Genomic DNA, 15,120 nt, shown 5'->3' with positions numbered 1-15,120 from the left:
ATGAGAACTTTTTCTTTTCTTTAGCAAATATGTATGTATGTACTCAACTGGTAAATCAAGACATTATTGTAAAGAAAGAAATTGCGCTTTTCCTTCAAATTTGTGCCTATCTTTCTCGGTTGAAATTATTGAAAAAAGGCTGTGAAAATATAATTGTGATATTGTCTATCAACCGTTGCGACTCAATTAACTGTTAACAATGAAAATTGTTACGTTGAAAAAGTCCAGTGTGGTAATGATTGGCCGCAGTGACGGTAAATATTGTTCGATTCGCATCTCAGTAGCAACGGTTTTTATTATTTATTTTTTAAAATTTTTCTGTTTCTCAAATGTAGTACAAAACTAATCGATTACGTTCTACCTAGCCCAAACCCAAATGCATGCCTCAACTTTTTATTGTCCTCCACCAATATTCGACACGTTTCTCCGTTGTGAATGTTTCCTACAAACGTCTTATCGTTCGTACGAGATCACTTAAGATAGATAGTCGGTAATAAATTAAGACGATGTGTATAATTAATATGAAAAGCGATAGGAAAGGCTGTGTATAGTGCAGGTACATACAACGTCAAAAGAATAATAATCGGCTACCGGTTTTCGTTCACTGATATATCATCTGCATTGTGTTCGAAGTACGGGGGCCGTTTCGTTAACGTATTACTTACTCTTCAAATTACATCATTACGCTATCTATTATTAAAAGAAAATTATATCATTATTATAATTATTAATGGTTCTGGTGTAACATCACGCGCACTCTACGTAGTAATTGACGGGTACCGAATGTTTAACTATCATTAATTTAATTAGATTTGCGCATCAACGTCTTTAGATTTATTGACAATATATTTTTGATATATAATTTAGACAATGTACAAATTATCCATATTTTTGATATGTTTGAATTTAGTTACTGTTTTTTTTTTCATTTAAAAAGTACTGCTTTGAAGCTTTGAGAAATATATTCCTCAGGCATGAATATGTACATTCCTTCAAAATGTGTCGCAGTATTTTACAAATTTGTATAGGTAGAATTAATATACATATGTACATGGTTTAAAAATGATTTGTTAACCCTACATATAGTGTCTTTTGCATTCTGATATTTTATTAAAGAGAAATATTACATATATCCCCAATTCATACACGTTTTCAAGATATTACCTGTTATCTCTAGTTGATATGTATCCCCTTATAGCAGTGGTTTCCAAAATTATTGCTACGAGGCCTCCCTTTTGAAAAAAATATAATCTTAGTACCTCCCCCCCCCCCCTTACCTCTTCATTTAATAAAATAATGCAAACACATTTTTAAATGATAAAAATACAAATATAATTGACAGAACGATTAAATTATTCTTCCAATTATATTATTAGTGAGCGGTATTTCGTATATGATTCGCTGAACATTATTTTAAAATAAAATAATATCAAATCAATTCTAATTAGAAAAATGATTAAAATTAAAATTAAAATTAATTAAATAAAATTGGTTTCCTTTGATAAATTTATTGAATGTGAATGGTAAGATAATTAAAATTAAATTTGGTTGAAAAAGAGCGATTAATCAATAAATAGCTGCTGACAAAAATTGTGTCTCTCTTATTGTTTGTGGTTTTTTACATTTTGCAATTCTGTAAGAAAATTTGTACGACACTAGAAATTGATGAAACAGAAACTATTTTTTTGAACGTTTGCTTCTGCTTATTACACTGATCCAGTTTTTTTTTTTTTTTTTGAGAAAATCCTAGACGTATTCAGAATGCATAGTTTCAATATCTCATACTATCTCTAGCTAAAACTTTCGTACAAAGCAAAAGCATTTGTGTTTTTAAACTATCTTTATATGTATAATAGCACTTGTGAATAGGACGAATCGTATTTTCTTGTCTTGATATTTCTACTTCCTTTTTTCCTGTCACTTATATTCCTACTATTTTTACCTGTATTACCGTCAGTATCTTCATTATTAGTGAATTTTCTATTGCAACCAGTCAAAAAATACGTGCGTTTTTAATGTTACGTTTTGAAAGTTTATTCATAACTATATATATTATTTTATTTTAATATGTTATATTATAAACTAACTATTCGCATCTCCCCTTGTAATAGTCAGCGCCTCCCAGTTTGGAAATCGCTGTCTTATTAGCATACTACATATGTATGTACATTCACGATCATAACTCATTATAAGCACGACATATAACATGTCAATGAATTTCTCATTATTCCAGAAAGGTTTCAAGCAAATTGCAAGAAATTTTCGACGGTATAATATATATAAATCATTAGGATAATTCCATTAATTGATGCCACGTCAAAACGATTCAAGAAAATACAATGTACATATATTCGAGACATAGTTGGTGAAATACCTTCTATCTTTATATGCAGTGATGCAGTCGGGCCAGGTCGGACCTGGTCGCCGCCTTGGTACTTTGATTGATATGAAAATTGTTTTTCGAGTACACTTAAAAAAAATCCCCAAAATACACAGACACACATACACACACATTTTTTTCTAGAAAACGTGATCAGTAATCGATTCTGGGTTAGAATCAGTCAAAATCTCGAGTTCGAATTTTCGCATGATAGCAAAACTTCATCTATTGTTACTACGTACATATGTAGATAAAGTAAATATTTTGGGTAATATGTCATATAAAATTCTTTATACTAAATATTGTGACCAGACTCTCGTTCTTACATTTGGTGACCACAATCGAATAGTAATCTGAGCATAGTCAAAGCTTAAAAGACAACTTCAAAAACGTTTTGATGAAATTCTTAGGCTTTTTTTTATCCAAAACCAGCGAAAACTTCGAAATAAAACAATTTTTGAACTATTGACCATACGCACTTGAGGATAGATAAAATTAGGGAACTCGGCTTAAATAGATAGTCATCTCTATATTCACATATTAAAATTATTGATTATTTATTGATTATTTATTTATTTATTTATTTATTTATTTATTTATTTATTTATTTATTTATTTATTTATTTATTTATTTTAAACAGACCATTGTGGCATAACAGGAATTCCTAAAGCGCCACAATGGTCAAAAAATATAACACAAAAAAGAAAAAAAACAAAATAACAATTTATAAAATAAAAATTATGCGTATGTATATGGTTTTAGCACTGCTAATAGCAAATGTTGCTGTTGACACATTAACACGGGTTTGCAAAATCAAAGATATTGAAGAGGATGCAGTTTGGATGTTTTTATTAAATATAAAAAACATCACAATTTCAACAAGAATATTTGTTAATTAGCATTTGACATTTTTTTTAAATATTTGAACTACTAATACATATTCTATCGTATAAATTAAACACCGCCCTGGTTCATTTTTATTTAGCACTTTATCACTGGTTATATGTAAATAAAAATAGTATGCAGTCGGTTTTCGTATACCACGGTAAAGTTCAAATCGTCGATTCCAATGTCCATTGATGAATAATGCATATACGTCGTTTCGCCACAACATTAAACAGACGTCAAAATCGAAGATGCACACACTTCCACCATCAATCCCATTCACATGTCATCTGATAGAGGTATCTCGCCGAACGAACCCATAACACAATCGATGGACATCGAACAGGAGTGTTGTCTTGTCGCAGAAGATGCAGAAGCCCGTCCCCATAATACATACATACATTTATTGTTGAATCTTTACGATCAGGAAACGGTGCCCCGGGGACTGGTTTAACACTTGCACAACACACGAAAGGCATTATTTACGCTGAATATAATCCGATACGTCCGCAAATAGACCGGTCTTTATCCTCCTAGTCCCAGATACGTTATAATAGGAACATAGAGCGGTGGTCCGCTTTGTGCGGGTGTTGAAGATAACGAGCCGACATTTGAATGTTTGTGGTTGAAAAACAAAAATGGAAAACTTTTACTTTTCTCGTACAGGTAGTTCCACTGTACTACATACATATATATATATATATATATATATATATATATATATATATATATATATATATATATATATATATATATATATATATATATATATATATATATATATATAATATATCATTCGCTCGACTCGTTCAACATTGTACTGTTTCGAGTCGGTTGGTGTTGGCGAGCTGATTAAAGAAGCTCGTGATTTATATATTAAAACTTGGCACGCTCTGGCTGCTTTTGCATTTGGTAGCTGGAAACCGGCTAACAGCACTCATGATGCATAGTCAAGGTCGTTATTTAGCATTTACATTTGACAAGCGTAGAATATGCACTGGTTTTAAACGTATAATGCGCGAGCATAGGCGTGTTTGCGTGGTTTGATTCTTCAGGGTTGATTCTTTGAATGCGGCTGTCAGATGTGCTTGAGAATCTGATGTTTATTTTGGTATGATTGCTCTACGCCTGTAGTGGATGGGATAGTCAAATATTGGTTTGAATTTATGGCTTTGATAAATACAAATCTAAGAGTCTGGTACACTGTGTATGTATTGATTAAATATTATGAAGATATATGTAAAAGTGTATGATCGAAGCTTTTGATGAATTTTTGGATCATGGGTGATGTGAATACGAGAAACTACATTTATAATTCAATTAAGTAAGTTATTGTAATACACTGATATATTAATATTCTTGGACAATATGTTTTTTTAGTGATTTTTATCATTTCATAATACATATTTACTTATATAATTATTTTAGAAGATTCAATAGTTCTTCTCTAATTCGTCCTTTAAACTTTGATATTCAAGTTTTTTGTATTATGTAATATGTATATAAGTATACAGGGCCTGCCCAAAGCTGCAGCAGACTAGGGTGCCATAGACAAGGGGCGCTGCGATGTGACCCTCATTTTTCTTTTTTTGATTTAAAAAATTAAATTGAAAAAATAAAAAAAATATATTTTGGCTTTCTTTGAACTTATAGAATATTCTGTATTCAACTTAATTTTTCTACTTGAAGCAACAATACTGATTATAAAATATTATAATTTACGAGGAACGCAGGAAGTTGACTGTCAAATATCAACAAATCACGAATAAAAATTAAAACAGCAAACTCTCGTCGGTATAAATTATAATTTGTAATTTTATTTTATATAAAATATCACTGAAACATATGTATGTTTATATATGTATATACATATGTATATATCAGGGATGGATTTGCTTCAATAAATTAAATATCTTAACGAATCATATTCGAAAGAAGAAATGCCACTCTATAAAATTCTTCAATTCATTGTTGAATATAAATTAATGTCTTCATTACCGAATTTATTCATAGTTATCCGTATTTTATTTTATTTTATTTATTTTTTATACATAAAAAGTGCCTATTTTGAATAAAAATTTTAAATATTTTCTTCAACATAAAATTTCAAGTACTTTCATGAAATTTAGTGTTTAAAAATTTAAGGGTTTGGGAGATCCTGAAGCAAATCTGTCAATCTACCCTCGGGCCAGGCCTGGAGGTATATTTGTATGTTATCATATTATGTACGCAATTTTGATAAAATCTAACATGATTGTAAGTTTTAATAGGTAATGGTCTCTTGTCTCGTAGCTAAATGTTAAATGTAACATAAAGATCCCTTAAGAATAATAAAATGCATTCTAAAATCGAATCCAAATTAGGCAAAAGTATGTCTAAAAATATTTTTAAATGTACGATATATAAATTTAACGATTTGAATTTACTAACAGCTTAACATAAATTTTTGGCTTTCTTCAACAGCACTGACTAGATTTAATCATAAAAAAATCGCAGACGGTGAAAATAATTACCTATCTTTCAAAGGTTGTAATTTTGTTATTATTTTTGAATTTTGCCACTTAAATCCTGAAATAGCAGAGTTGCAGTATATAATTTAACTAGAAATTATTTCATTTCATTAAACAAAAAATATTATTGGCTCGTGGGAAAATTGATCGAGGAATCTATTTTTTTTTTGTTGGAAAATTTTCATTATTAAGTCATTACTAAAACGTGTTATAATAATAAGAGGTATGTAAAAAGCATAAACATTATGATATGGGAAGGTGTTTTAATTCTTTAGTCATAACCATTGAGCCACCCTGATTGCACTTTAATTGCATTGCGATTTACATACAAGGCTATTGAAGTCGCAAGTGAAGCTGATGGTTAATTTTTATTTGTTAGTTTTATTGGCTAATTCAATACCTAATATTAAACAAATAAAATAAATGCAATTCGATTGAGTTATTCACTCACTTCGATTTATGTAGTGCCTAATCTTTTTTTGCCGACGAGATAATCGCAATAAATAACAATTTTCTCCGCTCGTATCATCGATTTTTATTGGCGGCAATAACAGTCAGCCGAAAAATTTATTACACCTTTTTTTTCAAATTAATTAACCGCGTATCATTACATTTGCATAAAATTTTTACAATCCCTAACGCCATCCGTACGAAATCCGTTGATTGCCGGTGATTACGCGGTATTTTTATTATACTTACGCCTTCAATTACGACGATATCACGAAACTGCTACTAGCGCAAAAAATAAACACAATCAAACCGTATCGATGATTTTATTTCGTTGAATTTTTTTTCGTCGTTCGCGAAACGATTTTCAGGACGCGTCCGAGAGCGCTCGTGAGATCCTCGGCGGCAGATCGACGCAAAAATGGACCAAAACAATGAGGTATATGCAAAGTGTAATTATGCGTTATTATTCTTGTGCGATGCGCCAAAGGGCCGGTGGCATTCCTATGACCGGTTGTTATTTAATAAAAACGTATTTGCCCAGACGCTTGCCAGAATAAATAATGTCTTAATGGAGTACATGTTCCTCCCGTCGCGTTCGAGTGTTTTCGATACTCGATAGAGATGTCGAAAAGGCAAAAAAATCCCAACGAGAACAAAATCGGATTCGTAGGAAACATATATCCAAGCTACGTACGGAGGGGCGTTCAAATAGTTCCCGGAAAGCGTAAATAAAAAGACGGCAAATTTGAATTGAGCGCACGTTTTTATTTATATACTCTTTCAATAGCATTTTCCAATAGAAATAGGCACGTTTTATGTATGTATGAAATAAGGCAATATTTGGCAATTCGCGAAAATTGAATCACATTATATTATCTCAAAAATATTTAATTAAAAAAATATATTAGTTTCAAAACTTGTTTTATTCTGATTTAACATAAATTTTATATTCAAAAAAATTTCGAATCGTATACTTTTTGATCATCTCTATACAAAAATTATAATATTATGCTTGTTCTTTCTCTATTTGTTTATTTATTTATGTAAGAAATAGCTTAATAACGTGTTAATCTAATTATTCGAATAATAATAAATACACACATATATGTACATACATACATACACAGATATCAGAAATAGATGAATATTATCTAATTTTTAAGGCTTTTTAGTTTTTATAATTTCGTTTGGCAGCTTATTATATTTATAACTAGTGGTTTTACCCGGTTTCGCTCGGTATTTGTAATATAAACCGCTTAAACATGACTAATCTAATAGTAAACATTTTATTAAATTTACTTGAATAGTTTTATTTTATATAAATTTATTTGAATAGTTTTATTTTATATAAATTTATTTGAATACTCATTTGTGTATTTTATTAAATCAGTCAGTCTTAGACAGTCACGAACAAAAAAACATACATATATACTGTCTCTTTCGAAATTATATGAATACCAGAATCCGGCGCCTGCGCCCCCGGTGGCTGCGCTCCCAGCGCCCCCGGAGCCTTCGCCCCCTAGGGCTTCGGCCCCGACACCTGCGCCCTCGGTGCCTTCGCCTCCGGGGACTTTGAATCCTTTGAATCGAAAAAAATCGAATCGGCGCCTATGAATCGAAAAAAAATAAATCGAATGTGTCATCTACGAACCAACGAACGAAGGTTACATACATACATATATGTATATACGAAGTGTCTTTAGAAATTATGTATATATTAGATGCATCAGTCACAACAGCTCCATTCACCAACAGTTTTAAATTCTGCATAATCAATTTATTACCACCCGTAATGCTCTTTCATGTATATACATATATTTCTTACAAAATTCTTATGTTACATTTTAATATCTATGAAGAATAAAAACCAATATACATATGTACTTTCAGAATATCATAACGTTCATCCAATTTAATTTCTTTAACATGAATCTTATACTGGTGTAAATATTTACATCTAAGATATTCCTCATGGGTCTATTCTGTATTTTTTGTAACCTATCTTCAATTGACGTATTCATTAAGAACAGATCTTTTTTATTATTATTCCAAATCCGTATCCGGACGTAGGCAACTATAATGGGCAGATAGCACAAATAATTATTCAAATGTAATTTTGATTGAAATCACTCGAATCCATGTTTGCAAATGCAAGGAAAATTGAACATTGACATATACGAATACCATATGAGTACTAATAATAACTTTTTGAATCTACTACGTGCATACAAATAAATAAAATCAAAGGAAAATGAACCGGTGAGGCATTGTGGCGTTGATGTTGGAAAGAAAAAACAATCTCAAGCACTGAGTAAACGCGTCGAATAAAACTTGATAATGTGAGTTATGCATATAGAGATGTATTCGCGTAGATAAAATGCAACTTTTTTTGCAACTTGTTATTTATATTGCTTATATAGTAATGCGTACCAATTTAACGATCTTCTTCGCCGCATTGTTGGTTTTATTCTACCTGTGTAGGTATTTCGATTACATTGTCAATTTTATTAGTCCATTGTGCATTGACTGCGAGAGAAAAATTTACCTCAGGTGAAAATAAATATAAAGCAATGCTTGCTTAAATAAGAACTGGTTTATTGTCTGTTGATAATCGATTTTCTTGCTTATGGCATATATGTATGTATAGTTACACAGGTAGCTTTTCTTCTGCGATGTAATTTTTGCAATATAATTCATATTGTAAAATGTCGAACCACATTCTCACAGTAATATCTCAAATGAAATTAATCACAAGAAATTAATTGTATGATATATAAATTTATACCCACATAATTAATACAATAGAACTCATCTTTATAGATCCGCGAAATATGTTATTTTTTACGTAGTAAAATTATGATATCGAAAAAAATTTGGCAAGGGCTAGATTCAATAGGGTCTAGTGAATCTAGCCATTGCCAATTTTTTTTGGCTATTGACTAGGCAATATTAACTGTGCCTGTGATATAAGGGGATATCCCTTCACAATAGTAATAATAAAAAGAAGTCAAATTTTAGGAATCGATCTAAATTCAAATCAATCAGTTTATAAAATTGAATTCCAGTTTTATTTTTTCAACAATTTTTTTTCGTCGTCTAATTATCTACAAACAAAAATCTTTTAGCACTACCTTTTCTTCGCGTAAAGGCGTTAATCAAATACATTCTTCTATTTAAAGTCGCAAAAGAATACAAGTGAAATTTAAAACACTTCGTTAGTATGATTAACGCGCATTCCTCGGCATATTATGTACAAATGTACACATTAAGAACGAATACTTCATAATGAAATTCTGACTGTAGGCATTTCATTATACTCACTTTTAAGCCTCGTATATCCAAATTGATATTTTATGTTGTATTTTAGATGTATTTCAAATATACCCATGTGTAATGATTTAAAAATATATGTACATATTTGTAAAAATATTTCGTTTTAGTTTTTTAGTCTAGAAGAATGAATGTATGATTGGTTAGATCGGTATGAATGAGTTGAAGAATGGTTGAGTTGTCTTATGGAAGGAATTTTTCACTCTACTGCCTATGTCTCCTGACAACCAGATCTGACATGTACATACATATACATATGTATGTTTGTACGACAATAAAATTGTTTTTATTTTTCTCTGAACAAATTTTAATTTTGCTAATTTACAATCTCTTCCTAAGAAATTGGTCGTAGTTTGAGACGTTCTACAGATCCTATGAAAAAATCTTGCAAATACGTTTCCAAGAACAAAAATTTATTTTGCCAAATACAATTTTAAAATCAAAAAGATGCGTATTAAAAATAGCTTTCACTGGACTTCTTCAGGAAAAATTCTCTTCAATCGAGATCAACGCAAGGCTTGACCCCAGGAACCTCTCGGTGGTTAGCATGAACGAAACCACCGAGCTCTATTGCTGACTTTTGAGAATATTTGATTCTGATGATCTGCATATATAATTGAATTTTATTGCACTCATTGCTGAAAACAGATATCTTCACTAGTGAAAATATATTTTCAGCAATTCAAGCAGTGGAAATATATCAAACAATGACTTTACAACGTTTAACTCTATAAATTTAACCCTAACAAGCCTCCCTCACCACAAGTGGGGTACGCAAATGGCCCAATTTTTACGTTTTTCGTAATAACTATGTGGTTTTCAAAGCTCCTATATTTCTTGTATTCCTAGAATGAACTACATGAAATTTATTTTAATAGATTTTGTATGATTTAGAAAAAGGGTACATCTTAAAAAATACATTTATACATTTCTACGTTCCAAAGTATGGTTTAAAGGCGGTAGCGATAAGTCATGTTTTTGACTGTTCGCTTGCATATTCTTGTTGATCGATGAATCAATTCGAGAGAAAGAGACAGCTATATTTTTGTAAGCTATTATTTTCGTCGCTTTTGGCGCGTGGCTATTGAGTCATGCAGTCACCTGTTGGCCTTTCCTATATGCGTATTCATGTTGATGCTTGTTGTTATTTTTTAATAAAAAAAATAGTCAAAAACATGCTAGAGGGCTAAAACTTTTTTATGTTGATATATAAAATGATTAATAAGATATACATATATTGAACCCATTTGTATTAAGAAAAGCTGTATTTTGATTAAAAAATACTGGGGTCTTACTCAACCCCGGTTCGGGACACTTATTCGATCTCGACGCTCCGTTCTTCAAGGGTTAATACTCCAAAGAAATATTTGGAAATGGCAATAATGGCAAAGAAATAGGACTAAAACTTTTGTATGTTGGTGTATAAAATGATTAATAAGATATATAACATATATTGAACCCATTTACATATATTGAGAAAAGCTGTATTTTGATTAAAAAATACTGGGGTCTTACTCGACCTCGGTTTGGGACACTCATTCGATCTCGACGCTCCGTCCTTTAAAGGTTAAATGAATAGGGCCAATCCTTACTTAATCTAACCTATGCTAACCCTTAAATAATACCAAACCTAACAATCTAATCTTAAATGAATAAAACCAACCCTGAAAATGTAACTGGTTACGATTTTACTGACACGTCAACGAAAATATATTTTCACTTGAAATATAATTTCACTGTGACATACATATGTATATCTACCGACAAATATTTCTACCGATGGACTACATTAGTATAGCGATGATATGCTATAGGTTTATCACATCACAAGTTCCCATTTAATCACACTTATCATTAAAGCATTCCATTTAGAGTCGATGGATCGACATAACTTTCATCGCATTCCATTCAACACCTTCATCATACGGAGTGACATCGTTTTCCCCGTTTTTTCCACATCTCCATAATTGCATACGATGCGTCCAATCGGGAGTGTTTCATAGCGTTTCATAGATCGAAAGCACGGGACACGGAAACAGCAATTACCCACAATTACAACCGAGTAATTGGCGCCGATTAATATGAAATGGAGCCATTATGGCGAAATTAATTATCCAGTGCGCCTTCGGTGGCGGCCCAGCATCCGTCTCGGCGATTTATCAAACTGGAGCTTTCTCAGAACACCTCGTGCTTTATTGCCCCACTAGAGCGCACGCAAAGCTCGTGTACGCAATTAATAAAGCAAATATATGTATGTACGTAATATTCAGACAAGACCGGAGGGTCTGGAGATTGTCATGGACCGGTCACTATATATGTAACTTTTATTTGACGCTATTATTCATTTTTTGCCTCGTATGAGATACATATATGAGCCGGTATAATTGAATGTGCCATAAGTCCACTTTTATTCATTTCGAGAAATATTTCGCAAAACATTAAATGTAATGTTTTGCGTTTAGTAATATTTAAAAATACTGGTGGCCTGTAATACGTTTATTCTGCTTTTCCAAGATTCTGGACATATCGATGTAAATTTTTAAGTTGACCGGAAACCTCCGCTTATGGGTGTCCTCTTTTTTAATTGTTTGATTCAATTATGTTCCAAACTGCTCAGCGGATCAGACTGATTTTTTTACATGTAATAGGAACTATAAATATTATTCAGTCATATTTTTTCCTTAGCCGGAAGTATTACTTTTACTCCGGATAATCAAGGTTTTTATGTTTTTATCAAAAACCTTTGAATGTATTGAACTTAAATTTTGTATTAATAAGTTTTAGTTTATTATCAAGTTATATATGTGTATATAAAAAAAATGGTGAGCATCCGTCAACCGGAAGTGGCAGTTTATTCTTGTTCGATATTTCTTTCACAATTTTGTTCGACCCTTTAAATGTGTGTGTTCTTCACGAGAAAATTCAAGTGTAATTCTTGTATCAATGTGATGAAAATAATAAAAAATCATTAAATTTAATTAACTGGAAGTGGGATTTTTTCCTACAAGAAAAATCAAAAATGATTTTTTCCATACCACTAAACCTATCAACCTGAAAATTTATATTTCTATTGTTTATGTACTAACTTAGAGATGATAAGCTTTTGGCCTGAATTTGTAAACCGGAAGTAAAATTTTTCATTATGTTATTTTCTTCTTCATATTTTATGTTTATAATATTTATTGTAATGTTAAGTAATAAATAAAAATTTAAACAAAATCACACAACTGGAAGTAGAACTTTTGTCTTGTTCATGTTTTGCGCTACATTTGCGTTCAATTTGTATCGAAAATGCTCTCATGGTCGGTATATGTAAATGTGTATGTACATACATGTTTCACAATCGAATTTTGTTTTTTATACTTCTTATATCCCTCAAATATGTACATAAAGACATGGGTTGGTCACATCCAATTTATTTTACAAGCTTTTTATTAGCTTCACTCTGCTATCCATATTATGGTTGGTTTTATGCTGACTAAACGATAATAAAATTATATATCTGTGATAAAAAAGTATATGAAATAATTATTATTGAATAAAAAAATATTTAAATATTACATAACAATCGACAACCAACTCGTGGACCTTCACATGTATCCAAGATCCACTAGGTCCACTCTTGTCCTCTAGTTAAGAGCTCGTTTTGGATCATTTAGTACTGAAAATCGTACATTGTATGGAAGTTTTTTGATTTCAAAAACCAATGATAGTCGCTAGGTGTTAAATCTGGAAAAATATAAGTGGTAGTATAGTCTTTTTCGTGCAGTGCTGAAAAATATAAATAGAACATTGAAAAATAATTGACATGCAGACTTTATGCTTATTCTACATCCCTGAAATGTAACAGATATGAGACTTTCGCTAAGAGACATGTTCTTATTTTGATATATTTATAATTGAGGACCAACTTTTCTTTTCTTGAGAAGTTATTGATTAGTATGATTTCTCCAATATCATATAAAATTTTAATATATAGCAAATATTGAAAATGATTATGAAACAGTAGCGTTCATAATTGAGTATGTATAAATCTGTACATACTCGTAAGTACATATGTACATAGGTAATAGCTGTATTTTGTTTTCTATTGTATGTTTTATGCGCAATTCACACGTTCAGTGCTAAAATTACACGACCGTTTGTTTACACAAATTTAAAAGGCAAGTTTATCATCCAATCATCTATTCGAGTTGAGCTATGCAAATATACCATAGAAAAAATGTACCGTATCGTGAATCGTATTTTTTTCTATGAAAGCGTCACAGATTTTCATATGCAAATTGTGTCATTCATTTATTCAAAGGTTAGGTACACGCGATCTTGATTATCCTAAACAAACATTGAAATTCAATTGATATTATAATATCTATATAATAAATAGTCCGGCGTGGAAAGTTGCGGACGGTGCACATTCGAAGCACGTTTTCACTTTGCAATTACACTTATAAGCTTTCAATATATGATAATACTTGATTGGATTAAGCATTTATTGTGGCGTACGAGAGACTCTAAAAACGTGCTAAGAATCGCTCGAATTCCGGTTAAATCCGTACATGGAAATACGGCCCTAACTAATAAGGATAAGAAATAAATTAAACCGAGTTCAGCGAATATCGATGAAATCTCCACAAAGACTTATTATTATTAGTTAAACACAATGGTTGGATATTTATTTAATTATATAGTTTATTGTTGTACATATTTATTATTATATAAACTTACAATTTATTGCATTTATTTACATACATATATAAATGGTTTGAATGAAGGTATGAATATAAATAAAGTTTATTATATATGTATTATATTGCCGTAATGTTAGACACGTCTTTGGCGTGTAAAAACGTATGTAAACTCGACAAAAAAAAAAATGAGATTCTCTAAATGACGCGTTTGTTTATTTTAAATGTTGTCATATAAAATATAGTAAATATTGCAATGCCGATGTGTTTATTTTGCAAATAATCAATATTATGATAATTTTGGCTTTTGAACTTCGCGTTATTTAGAATTTTACGACGTAGATTGCGTATAATATTAATTTTACACACGTACATATATTCATAGGCAGTTAACGTTGAAGAATTTTACCGTGACTGTTCGTTTGAAAGCATTAAAAAAATATATATATTTCGATTGAGTGTTTAGCATAAGTAAATATGTATGTACGCATTTCGATTATTTATAATTATAATTAAATTTATAATTATAATTAAATTTATAATTAAATTCCGGATGTTTGTATTATATTTATAATATGTAAAAAAAATATTATACAATAGCAATTTTTAATACCAGTTTGATTTTAATTTATTGTTTCAATTTCAACTAAAAGGCATCCATCCGGTGTTATGTTTTTATTGATTTTATTTCTCATTATAAATTTCGTGCATAAACTAATCTTAAAATGTAATATAAAATAGAACTTTATAGGTTTTCACATCCTCGCAATTAAGAACTGGTTATTGAACTATCGTTTTGAACATCCTTGAATATTAAATACTTCATGAAATAAAAGAACTATGTGCATATGTATAATATTTATAACAAAAATATTGATA

General features: G+C 30.5%; 1 protein-coding gene across 1 annotated transcript in view; it reads left to right on the top strand.

Annotated features, from left to right (window-relative positions):
- LOC143920797 (uncharacterized) overlaps positions 1 to 15,120 on the top strand; it is a 66,211-nt gene that overhangs the window by 11,097 nt on the left and 39,994 nt on the right. The window lies entirely within an intron of this gene.

Source organism: Arctopsyche grandis, chromosome 13 (genome assembly GCF_051622035.1).
Source record: "Arctopsyche grandis isolate Sample6627 chromosome 13, ASM5162203v2, whole genome shotgun sequence".
Taxonomy (NCBI): domain Eukaryota; kingdom Metazoa; phylum Arthropoda; class Insecta; order Trichoptera; family Hydropsychidae; genus Arctopsyche; species Arctopsyche grandis.
This window is presented reverse-complemented; position numbering and strand designations above follow the sequence as displayed.